Source organism: Podarcis bocagei (assembly GCF_964188305.1).
Source record: "Podarcis bocagei genome assembly, chromosome: 8".
NCBI lineage: Eukaryota > Metazoa > Chordata > Lepidosauria > Squamata > Lacertidae > Podarcis > Podarcis bocagei.
The window spans coordinates 86,346,654-86,358,222 of record NC_138133.1 but is presented as its reverse complement, the minus strand read 5'-3'; the positions used below and the strand labels follow the sequence as shown (position 1 = coordinate 86,358,222).

At 42.9% G+C, this 11,569-nt stretch overlaps 1 protein-coding gene across 2 annotated transcripts in view; it reads left to right on the top strand.

Annotated features, from left to right (window-relative positions):
* TRAPPC9 (trafficking protein particle complex subunit 9) overlaps window positions 1-11,569 on the top strand; it is a 298,285-nt gene that overhangs the window by 194,629 nt on the left and 92,087 nt on the right. The window lies entirely within an intron of this gene.

Genomic DNA, 11,569 nt, shown 5'->3' with positions numbered 1-11,569 from the left:
TATGACAATGACATACAGGGCAATGACAATAAAGATTATCGTATCATATTGTGTTGCATAGCCTGGCTCTTCCTCTAAGGATCCTAAATATTTGGCTGAGAAATACTCTGAACTAAATTTAACAACTTTCCATGCTAGTGGAATTATTTGATTGTTTATTTGATTGTTGTTAGCCGCCCTGAGCCCGGCTTAGCTGGGGAGGGCGGGATATAAATAAAATTTATTATTATTATTATTATTAGTGGTTGTTTCATCCATGGTGGTGGTTGATTACTACTTTCAACTTACTCAAATTCTCAAGTGCCATAGTTTTCACAGTCTACCAGCTTCCAGTATCTTCCCCCGCCCAAAGAAACTCCTCATCTTTATTTCCTATACAGTAAGGGATAGAGCTCCCTGAAAGTATCACCTCCAGATTTTTTAATGGTATCCAAACACCACGATTTTGTCACATTTAAGTTGCTTACTCACCATGAGCTCCATTTGTCATTTCTTTCATCCTGTAAAATGGCATCACAGCTCTCCTTTTATCGGACAAAGGCTGAAGTGTATGTCACTGTGTAGCAGATAGCCCAAGATTTTGATCCTCTGTCAGAGTATGTTTTGTTTTGTTGGTCTACTTTTTCACTTTTGTTTTTAGGAGCATTTAGTTAACTCTGAACAAAAAAAACCATTCCTCCCTGTCTGGCTATCAGTGATCAAATTTGATATGGTTGTTATTTGACCATACTGTATTTCGTATCTCACAACCAAAAGCAGGTTTTGTGCAGAAGCCGATTCCTATTTTTGCTCTAGACAAAAATCCTTAAAGTCACTGTAGAACTTAGCTGCCTTAAAAGTGATCCAGCAATTACTGTTACTTTGATTTACTACTCAAACAACAATTGCAATTAATATTAAAAAGCAAAGTTCCTTCTGTAACTTGATTGTTTCTTCATTTGGGTTGAGTGAAGTCAGTTACTCCCTAATACATTGCATACTACAGAAAGCGAGTTTCTAATTGCTAAGCTATTCTGTTTCTTTTGACCAAAGGGCATACACACACACGATTCCTTCAGTTTTCCTATCAAATATAAATATGACTATAAGATTTAGTATAGCTATAGTATTGATTTTTCTCTGCCTTTTCTTTGGTAGCTTCTAAACATCTTTCTTAGATACATTGCAAACACACTGCCTCTGATCCTGTACAGAAACTTGTGTTTGCAGAGACAGTTCTGTGGATTTCAATATGATTACTTGTGGCCTTCTTAATAGGTTTTGATAATAACTCTTGTAGGTTCTAAATGGCTCACTATGGCCCATATGAACATAAATTTAAACCTGTAAGAGCAAAAGGGTGGTTATAAACAATCCTTTCAGTAGGATGCTACTGTTGTGCTAAGTCATGGATCAATGCAGCCCACATGCCAATGCAGTCCTAATTGCCCTAAGGGCCTGGATGAAATAAAGCTGTAAATTATACTCCAGAATATTGATCCTTAAATAAAAGTTATTGCCTCTAAGTGCTGACGATGTACTTGACACCACTGTGAAAACAGCCTCTTTATACTAGGGGCATGCTGTCCAACATTTATATCTCAGAAAAGTGCTAAGATTATATATTAAGTCTAAAATTACAGTGTAAGCAAATTTTCTTCCAAAATTGATTATAGGGGGGGAAAAGAACCCTGTTAACTAGGTTCTGCCTAATAAAAGTAAAAATCTGCCCAGATGGGCATGTTGGCCCTCAAAAAGGGGACATGTCTAGGTTTTCCCGGATATATGGCAACCCTAACATAGCCAGTGATGGGACATTAATAGGCATCAAATTCTGTGATGCCCCCTTAATGGAAAAAAAATTGAACTCTCTGATTATTATTCTTTTTCTAGCAAGACAAGAAGCAGGGGAGAGAGAGAAAGAGAGCCATTTTCTTTCTTTGTCAGTGCCGATTCCACTTCTAAAATATTAAATCTAATTTGTAATGTGCCAGCCACCAACTGCAACCTGTGTCCCCCCCCCCCATGTGTGTTTAATTTAGTTAATTCACAGCAGAAAGACATCACTGCCCAGTAGCAAGAGTTTGTTTTGGGACAGTTTCTGATAAGCTCCGTATTACAGCTTTCCCCAAGCTGTGAAGTTAAAAGTGGATGAAGAACGTCTTACTCTGTCTCTAGGGAGCAGAAGGAAGTTATCCTGACACCTTAAAGACTATATTTAGTTAAATGTCATATCAATAGATGCAACAGTGCCATTACTGAGGGTGGAAACAGAAATAGAGAAGGCACTTTGCTCCAGTCACTGCACCAGCAACCTGCAACGCTGGAGACCTCCTCCCTTTCCATCATCCACAATGATGCTTGAAATTGGCAAAGTGTTTGAGAGCAGCCAGATTCTATTTGATTTTCGGTTGCTTTGTTCTACAAGCTAAGGCATTTCTTCCTGTCAATGCGTAACTGAGGAGCGGGAGTGCAAGAGAGAGCAAAGAGGTGCACAGCTAAAAGCATTTTTATCTAGCAGGCGTCCTGGCTTGTTGCTAAACCCTAATGGTAGGATGGCAAGGCCAAACTATTTATTAATATATGAACAAACTGGTGCTGTCTTTCTTCTCCCAGTCGGTTGTTAACGTGTGAATTCATCAAGCTGATGTAAGACTTAGCTTCTTTGCACCAAGGGGATGGAAGTGACTGGTCAGGTCAGGAAAGAATTAGTCAACTTAGCGTGATTAGTTTGGACAACTTCTTGTTGTTTTCAGATTTCCTCAAAGAGAGTCTGGCTAAAATTTATAGTGTTCCAGCACTCCAAAAATTAAGGGAAAATGTATGTGTGTCTTATGGAGTGAATGCAGGCTCCTTGGCTTCAGCGATAGCAACGCGAAGCCTCCGAAGCGCAGTGGGAGCGCTCCCACCACGCTCCGGAGGCTTCGGGTTGCCTTCACTGAAGCCTGGAGACCGAGAGGGGTTCCTTTCGCCCAAGGGTAGGTGCCCCTTCAGCTAAGGCGCAGTGCCCCTTCAGCTAAGCGGGACTTTGGCCACCTCAGGAGAAGAGAAGACTCCCTGGAAAAGACCCTGAGGTTGGGAAAGATGGAGGGCACAAAGATAAGGGGACGACAGAGGATGAGATGGTTGGACAGTGTTCTCGAAACGACCAGCATGTGTTTGACCAAACTGCGGGAGGCAGTGGAAGACAGGAGTGCCTGGCGTGCTCTGGTCCATGGGGTCACAAAGAGTCAGACACGACTAAACGACTAAACAACAACAACATATATTACACACACACACACACTATTATTTTTTTCAATTTTTTTATTGGTTTTCCAAAATTTTAAACAAACAAACAAAAATAACTGAACTTCATCCAATCTTGGTGACATTGTTAAGTGACTTCCTCAAATCCCCCTAGCTGAATTTCACAGTGTATCATTGTAACAGTTTTCCAAAACCAATTTGTCTCATAATATTAACTTAATCCCTTAACATCTTTCTTTCTTTTTATTTTAACTTTAAACATATTATTCTCTAACATCACATATTTAAATCCTAAGCCTATCTGATATTTGCAAGTTTTTCCAGTTAAGTTATCTTAACGTATTTAAATAAATAGTCTTTAAATTTCATCCATTCTTCCTGGTACTCCTCCTCCTGGTCGCGGACTCTTCCAGTCAGGTTGGCTAGCTCCGAAAAGTCCATCATCTTTGGATTTGATATCCCGCTTTATCACTACCTGAAGGAGTCTCAAAGCGGCTAACATTCTCCTTCCCCTTCCTCCCCCACAACAAACACTCTGTGAGGTGAATGGGGCTGAGAGACTTCAGAGAAGTGTGACTAGCCCAAGGTCACCCAGCAGCTGCATGTGGAGGAGCGGGGAATCGAACCTGGTTCACCAGATTACGAGTCCACCGCTCTTAACCACTACACCACACTGGCTCTCATTAACAGCCAAACCCAACAAATGCATGTTCTTGCTAGTTAGGATGAGAAAGGATTATATGCACCAAGCTGCGTTCTTGATAGGCCGATGCTCAGACCGCAGAAATACAATTCCGACTAAATACAATTTTGACTAAACATCAGGAAAAACTTTCTGACAGTAAGCACAGTGGAACAGTCTCCCTCCAGAGGTTGTGGACTCTCCTTCGTTGGAGGTTTTAAAGCAGAGTTTGGATGGCCCTCTGCCATGGACGCTTTAGCTGAGATTCCTGCATTGAAGGGGGTTGGACTAGATCAGTGTTTTTCAACCACTGTTCCGCGGCACACTAGTGTGCCGCGAGATGTTGCCTGGTGTGCTGTGGGGAAAATTGAAAAATCCGAAAGTTTTTTTTTTTAAAAAAAGTCAAATTTTCGCCCACTAGGCGGGCGCCGGACTGTGTCCTGGGTATGGGGGTGGGGTTTTTGACCCCACCCTCAGCCAGCAGGGGCGCCGATTGGCGCTCCTCAGGGTGACACCCTCCACTTTTCTGATGTCCAGGCTGTGATTGGTCCAGACTCCAGCCTGGACCTATCACAGTAGGACATCATCTTCCGACTTCCTTCCCTCCCGAGCACAGTGTGCGCAGCAGCGGAGAGAAGAAGACGTCGCGACTCGAGTCACCAGGAGGACCGGAGCAGGAGGAGACAGATGGAGACCAGGACTCAGCGGGAGTCGGCACTGCAGAGAGACCGCATCTGGATCCAGACCAGGCCGCAGGTGCAGCGTGAGGTGAGGAGGTCATCTGGAACCAGTCGGTCACGGTCGGGTCTCGGAAGAGAGACGAGTGAGTCCAGCCCTGTACAGCAGCAGCAGCCCAGTATGTTTATATATAGTCAATATAGGCACAGAGTTAAATTTTTTAACATTTTCTAATGGTGGTGTGCCTCGTGATTTTTTTCATGAAACAAGTGTGCCTTTGCCCAAAAAAGGTTGAAAAACACTGGACTAGATGACCCTCGTGGTCCCTTTCAACTCTACAGTTCCGTGCTTCTGTGAATTGGTAGAGAGGGCTCTGTGTAATGTCATTTCCCCTCTCCTGCTGTAGAGGAAGGAGCTTATCGTAATTCCTGTTCCCCTTTTCTCTTCCTTCGACCAGCTATGAGGGTAGACATGCCGTGTGCTTGCTGTTACTGTAAATATAAGTATTTTGCCTGCATAGTTTTTACTGCTGCCATTGCAGTGAACCTATGCAAGATTCTAAGCAGGTAAATTATATTTTGAAACTTACTTCCCAAGCTGTTGCCTGATTCATTGGTAAGTAGGATAAGAGAGCTGGCTTACTTCATACTTGGACTTGCTCAGAACAAGGTTTTACAGCCTAATTCCTATGCTTTTAATTTTGATGGCAAGGGTAGGATTTTAAAACTCTTGTTTAACCCCTACACATGGGCACCTGGAGGGATAAATTGCAATTAATATATTCTCTCATACCCATTAAAACCCACCCCACAGAATCCTTGGGTTGTATTCAACAAAATTATCCCTTTCACACAAGTACTTCCGCTTGTACAACAGACAAATCTTCTCTCCATCTTCTACATCCTCCAATCTGTTCTGGGGATTCCCCAAATCTCCAGAGCAGTTGACTGTAGATAAATACCGTATTTTTCGCTCTATAATACGCACCCGACCATAACACGCACATATTTTTTAAAGGAGGAAAATCCGTAGGCATGCCACCCGTAGGCATTCCCTCCATAACACGCACAGACATTTCCCCTTACTTTCTAGGAGGAAAAAAGTGAGTGTTATGGTGCAAAAAATACGGTACGTTTTCCAGTTTGTAACCACTTTGGAAAAGCTGAGAGCTGTCCACAAATTCCTGATTCAAGTATTGAATGAATAGCTTGCTCGCCCCTCAATTCTGTTTTTAGTTAATACCCACCTTTACAACTGCTCCTTTTAAAGAACTTTTCCTAGTGTAAGAGCCAGGCTATGCAATATGCTGTTTGGATAAGCCTAGAACTCAAAATTGCAGTTACTTTGTCTTGCTGTACTTCTAGAAGCATTGCAGAGCTAGCAAAAATATATAAAAACTGGCTACAGTGTTGAAAGAATTTAGTTTTCCAAGTTTTATTTTATCTACTGTAGCTCTTGCTATGTTTTCTGAATGTCACATATTCATTTTGAATTATTGTGACGCCACCTCTGATTCTGTAGCATTCTTATTTTCATTGATTGCAATTTAAAGTGACTTGGTTAAGGGCTCTTAATTTGAAAGAAGATACTACTTCATGTCTCACTAACGATTAACTAAGTGGTCCTACTCAAAAATAATAGAAGCAATGTGATTTATTTAACATTAATATACCACTGAGAAGCAACCTGAGTGTTTTTTACAATGTGCTGCTTACGGCATGTGCTGACGATAACGATGTTTCTTTCCAAGCTAATCTGTTTTACAAAGAAAAGAAAAGACTAAACTGGCACAGCCTAACGTAGCAAATTTTATCAAATTTAGAATCAGCTCGATAGTTGAAAATGCCCACTTTTTGAGGTTAAAGCAACCTTCCAGATCAGAGGAATGGTGTTCCTAATGCACTGTCTGGTTTCAAATTGCTTTAGGGCCTTTGGCACATCTTTTAGCATTCGTTTAGAAAGACAAATGATTACAATTCATCAGTTCTGAGAATACCACACAGACCTGTTAAGGGGGGAAAGTAAACTGTGGCTCTGAAGTGCTCTGAAAATGCATTGCTACTTTAATATATATATATATCTCCAGACTCCTTAAATAATGTTTTGAGTTCCTGAGAAGTCCAAACCCAACTTGTCACTCAGATAAGCCACCATACCCGAGGACTGGAAAGTAGCCAATTTTTAAAACAGGACCCAAGGAGATCCTAGAAATTACAGACCAGTTAGCTTAACATTTGTCCCTGAAAAACTTGTAGAAAGTATTGCTTCTCATAAAAGTAGTTGTGTGGTCAGATGCAACTTATATACCGTATATACTTGAGTATAAGCCGACCTGAATATAAGCCCAGGCACCCAATTTTACCACAAAAAACTGGTATAAACCAGTTCACCACACCACAAACCTGGTGGCGGCGGCAGCAGCGGAGGAAGAACAAGCAGCCTGAAATGGCTGCTTTCGGGCTGCTTGTTCCTTCACTGCCGACAGCGGCAAAGGAGGAGGAGGAGGAAGAGGAGGAGGAAGGAGCAGCCCGAAAGGACCCTCACTCAAGTATAAGCCGAGGGGGGCTTTTTCAGCATAAAAAATGTGCTGAAAAGGTCAGCTTTACTTGAGTATATATGGTACTCATTACTCTTGATACACACACACACATGTACACATAATGTTTTCTCTCATTTTCTGTGTGGGAAAAGGGGAGAGAGGAAAAGAGATTTATTTTCTGTTAACACTTGAAATACTTGCATGTACCCTAACATGAAGATAGTCTAAAAGTGGGAAGCAAGAAGGTCTGCCTCCTGCTGTTCACATGTATCCTGCCTGTTATCTTGTGCCTCATGCAACAAAAGGAAAGAATTGAATTGCACAGTGGCATATTTGATTCCTTCCACCAACCCAGATGTGGACCTTAACACTTGAGATAATGATTTGAAAGCATTGCTTTCAAAGTGACGAAATCAGATCCCTTCCACTGCAGCTCAGCCACATAAAAGAAAAGACATGATTAACATGTCAGAGTAATCCTTATCTGGGCTGCCCAGTCATTATTATTAGCCTTCATTAGTTTTCTAAGTCATTAAGAAACCCCAACTGTTCGAGGTTCGTTGCCAAAGGAAGCCTGGAAGACTCAGCTATGCCTGTGGCAATTTCTTCACAAGCCTTCTACCACTTAGAAGAAAAAACTACTGTGATTATGTGAGTTCCTCCACATTTTTAATTTTACTCTTGATTAACTCCACTTCAGTTATGTTTTTCGTTATCCATGGCTGGATCCCCAGGATGCTAATTGCTACTGTAAAACTACAGATACTGCTGAGCTAATGGCATTCTGAGGAGGGAAAAACTTTGGAAATCAAATGAACAGATAGGTAGAAACTGAACTTCTGAATATTTTGCCGTAGCAAATTCCTTGGGGGCTGTCTTGTTTTTCTTAGTGTTTGCAAAACCTAGAAGAGGGTGTTGTCTCTTCTGTTGTTTTCCCTCCCCCCTCCATTTCCAATTAAGCTATCACATTTTATCTCCTAGCCATAGAATAGGAGAATATATCAGAATGTATTGAAATGGTAAGGTTAAAGGTAAAGGGACCCCTGACGGTTAGGTCCAGTCGTGACCGACTCTGGGGTTGCGGCACTCATCTCGCTTTATTGGCCGAGGGGTCCAGCGTACAGCTTCCGGGTCATGTGGCCAGCATGACTAAGTCGCTTCTGCCGAACCAGAGCAGCGCACAGAAACACCGTTTACCTTCCCGCCAGAGCGGTACCTATTTATCTGCTTGCACTTTGACATGCTTTCGAACTGCTAGGTTGGGAGGAGCTGGGACCGAGCAATGGGAGCTCACCCGCCGCAGGGATTCGAACCCCTGACCTTCTGATCGGCAAGTCCTAGGCTCTGTGGTTTAACCCACAGTGCCACCCACGTAAGGTTAAGAATCAAAAATATAAATCTGTCACAATTTCTATGTAAATAAGATGATATAGCGGGGACATTTCAGAATTTCCCGCAGTGTGACTCCCCCTCACCACTTTTGCATGTTCTGTTCATTAGGTTCCTTCTTTCATGGGAGTGATTTATTATGATTTACTAATTTATGTTCCAATTATATGCCAAAATGGCTTTTATTCCCATGAGCAGTGAAATGGCCAAAGTGGATTGTTATGGGTATTTGTCTATCAGCAGCTATGGGGCCTAGAACCAGGAACCTTGGGTTCTGGGTACAGGTTGGAATGTTTTCCTTAAAGTGCAGTATTCACAGGCGTTTACAGAAAGGACTATAAAAGGCTTCCTGTATGAGCTCAGACCTTGTCTAAATTGCAGGGTCCTTCTGTCTCTGTCGCTCTATTGGATTGCGCTGGGTTTCTGTTCTGCATAATAGCCAGCAGCTGGTAACCTTAACTTAAATACACATAAGTTACATACAGACTTTAATCAATGCATGAAATGAAATGAAAAGAAAATACAATGAAAACAGCCAGCTCAACAACTGGAGTTTAGTGAAAATGAATTAAGAATTCAACATTCTATCCTCATGTGCCTAATTGACTAGAGTATTTTTGTGAGCAGCTGGATTGATCAGGGCAAAATAAAAATAGTGGCATAATAGTTTTGAGTGCTGTAAAGGAGCCCTTGTTCCCTCATTGCAAGAAGAAAAGTTTCAGGGAACCAGGCAGAGGGCCTTCTCGGTGGTGGCGCCCGCCCTCCCATCAGATATGAAAGAAATAAACAACTATCTTGATGTTTAGCAGACATCTGAAGGCAGCCCTGTTTAGGGAAGTTTTTAATGACTCATGTTTTAATGTACTTTTAATCTTTTGTTGGAAGCCGCCCAGAGTGGCTGGGGAAACCTAGCCAGATGGCCAGGGTATAAACAATAAATAAATAAATAATACATTACCTACTTGACAGGTAACAGAATTATAGATGCTTTGGTTCAGGGGTACTCAGTGAGGGGCCAGACTCCCTCAGGATGTGGTGGACTCTCCTTCATTGGAAATTTTAAGCAGAGGTTGGGTGGCCATCTGTCATGGATGATTTAGTTGAGATTCCTGAATTGCAGGATCCCTTCCAGCTCTAAGATCCTATGAACCTGGTTCCCCCATGCCATCATTACAGATAATATGCAAGCTGCTGTGCCATTTGTGTTCATTGCTGATCTCATATCATATGTAGGTGATAAGTACATTTAACCGAGGAAGGAAAAGGTTACATGATGGGCACAACATACTGACAATTTTCCAATACAGTATAGAAAAGAATTTCATTACAATGGCTAGATTTCAAAATAATAGTCTGCTCTCTGAATTTTTCTAATGCCCATTTCAATGCCTTTTGCTTCTGTCAGGGTGCGATATGTTACGACCAAGCAGCAAGACCCCATCCATGAAAATACATCCACATTTTTCGTCACTCAGACCAATTTTTTTTCTTAATAAGTGTGAGATCCTTAATCGTGGCTTTCCCTTAATCTGCTTTTGTGACATTATGATATCTGTCCTCTCTTAGGTAAAGGATGGCAGAAAAGCCTCTTAAGGCTCTCCGTTAACCAAGATTTGTGTTCCTAATTCACCCCAATTGCAATTTTCTCTCTTGGTTAACAGTGTCTCCATTTTCCTGTAAGGCCTCCTAAATGGGTGCCACTTAATTGCTACCAAATCCAGGTGTCTTCTTGAATTGCATGTCATCTTATCTCTCAATTTGTGCCAGTCACAGAGGATTACTGACACTTCTCAACAACCCCATCCTCTTTGCTCAGTGTACTATTTTCTAGCTATAGACGTTTTCCTGGAGTTTTCCGTATTTTTGTTGTCACTGCCCGCTAGCTGCAGTGTGCTTTTCGGTGGTTCTGTAAGTATACATTTGACACTCTTCCTAGTCCTTTCTTGCCATCTTCAAAAAGACTCCTTGAGATGCACGCTCTTCCTTGTCAGCACTTTTCCTCTTATAGACAGGAGGAAAAAATAAGCAGGAGATAGAACTTGCTGGCCAAAAATGGTAAGGGCTTTTTCTTAGGAAGGTAGTTTGACTCCCAGCAATGCAGGAAAGAACTGGGAATGGGAGGCAATTGACAACCATGTATATAGACTGAGCACAATATTCAGCTTGGAGTCCAGCTCTTCAGAAAACAGCCTGATTCACGAGGCTACCTAATTTGGTTCAGAATCTGATGTCAAGTGTTGATTCAGAAACATGAAACTTGATAGCTCCTCCATTCACTATTATGGACAAATTAAAAAATGGACATAACTTTTGTTGTTGTTGGAATTGAATGGCATTTGGAGGCATAGGAACTCCTCCTCAGCCTGCCTTGTTACAGACAAATAGGTTCTAAGGTGGGGGGGGGGTTATGCTGGGAAACTTTAAAGACCAACCCCTCCAAATGAATACAGTGGTACCCCGCAAGACGAATGCCTCGCAAGACGGAAAACCCGCAAGACGAAAGGGTTTTCTGTTTTGGAGGCGCTTCGCAAGACGAATTTCCCTATGGGCTTGCATCGCAAGACGAAAGCCCATAGGGAAATGCTGGCGGTCGGGAGCAAAGACTTTCGCCCACAGCCGGCCTTCAGAAGAGGACCTCTTCTGAAGGCCGGCGGGGGGCAAAAGTCTTTGCTCCCCCCGCCTGCCTTCCCCCCACCTGCCCCGGGCGATCTTAAAATGCTGGCGGGCGGGAGCGAAGCGTTCGCTGCCGACCCCCAGCATTTTAAAATCTCCAAGGGACAGCAGAGAAGTCTCTGTCCCGGGGAGGTTTTAAAATGCTGGGGGTCGGGAGCGTTCGCTGCCGACCCCCAGCATTTTAAAACGCTGTTCCGAAGCGGGGGGCGGGAACATCTGCCCCAGCCGCCCCACTTCGGAACGATGTTCCGAAGGGGGGAGGGGGGGCGGGAACAGCTGCCCCATCCGCCCCACTTCGGAACGCTGTTCCGAAGTGGGGAGATGGGGCGGGAACAGCTGCCCCATCCGCCCCACTTCGGAACGATGTTCCGAAGGGGGGA